Source organism: Colobus angolensis, unplaced genomic scaffold (genome assembly GCF_000951035.1).
Source record: "Colobus angolensis palliatus isolate OR3802 unplaced genomic scaffold, Cang.pa_1.0 Scaffold34, whole genome shotgun sequence".
Lineage (NCBI taxonomy): Eukaryota > Metazoa > Chordata > Mammalia > Primates > Cercopithecidae > Colobus > Colobus angolensis.
Window position 1 is genome coordinate 4371881 of NW_012116710.1, and position 775 is coordinate 4372655.

Below are 775 nucleotides of genomic sequence, written 5' to 3' on the forward strand. Positions count from 1 at the left end.
ATCATGAGGTCAGGAGATCGAGACCATCCTGGCTAACACAGTGAAACCCTGTCTCTACTAAAAATGCAAAAAATTAGCCGGGTGTGGCGGTGAGCGCTTGTAGTCCCAGCTACTTGGGAGGCTGAGGCAGGAGAATGGCGTGAACCCGGGAGACGGAGCTTGCAGTGAGCCGAGATCGCGCCACTGCACTCCAGCCTGGGCGACTGAGCGAGACTCCGTCTCAAAAAAAAAAAAAAGAAAAAAAAAAAAGAAAACCTCTCTGCGCTGGGCGTGGTGGCTCATGCCTGTAATCTCAGCACTTTGGGAGGCCAAGATGGGCGGATCACGAGGTCAGGAGATGGAGACCATCCTGACCAACATGGTGAAACCCTGTCTCTATTAAAAATACAAAAATTAGCTGGGTGTGGTGGCACATGCATCCACTGCATTCCAGCCTGGCGACAGAGCGAGGCTCCGTCTCAAAAAACAAACAAACACCTCTCTGATGTTATACTATTATTTTGTCAGTATTCATTTACATTTACTCAGAACATTGACATAAGTATAAGTGGTGTTCAAATAAACAGAATGTTTAGGTTTCGTCAAAGAGAAATAAAGTGCGGTCAGGCACAGAGGCTCATGCCTGTAATCCAGTGCTTTGGGAGCTTAAGGCAGCTGGATTGCTTGAGGCCAGAAATTTAAAAGCAGCCTGGGCAAAATAGTGAGATCCCCCATGCCTACAAAAAAATTTTTTTTTTTTAATTAGCTGGGCCTGGTGGTCTACACCTGTAATCCC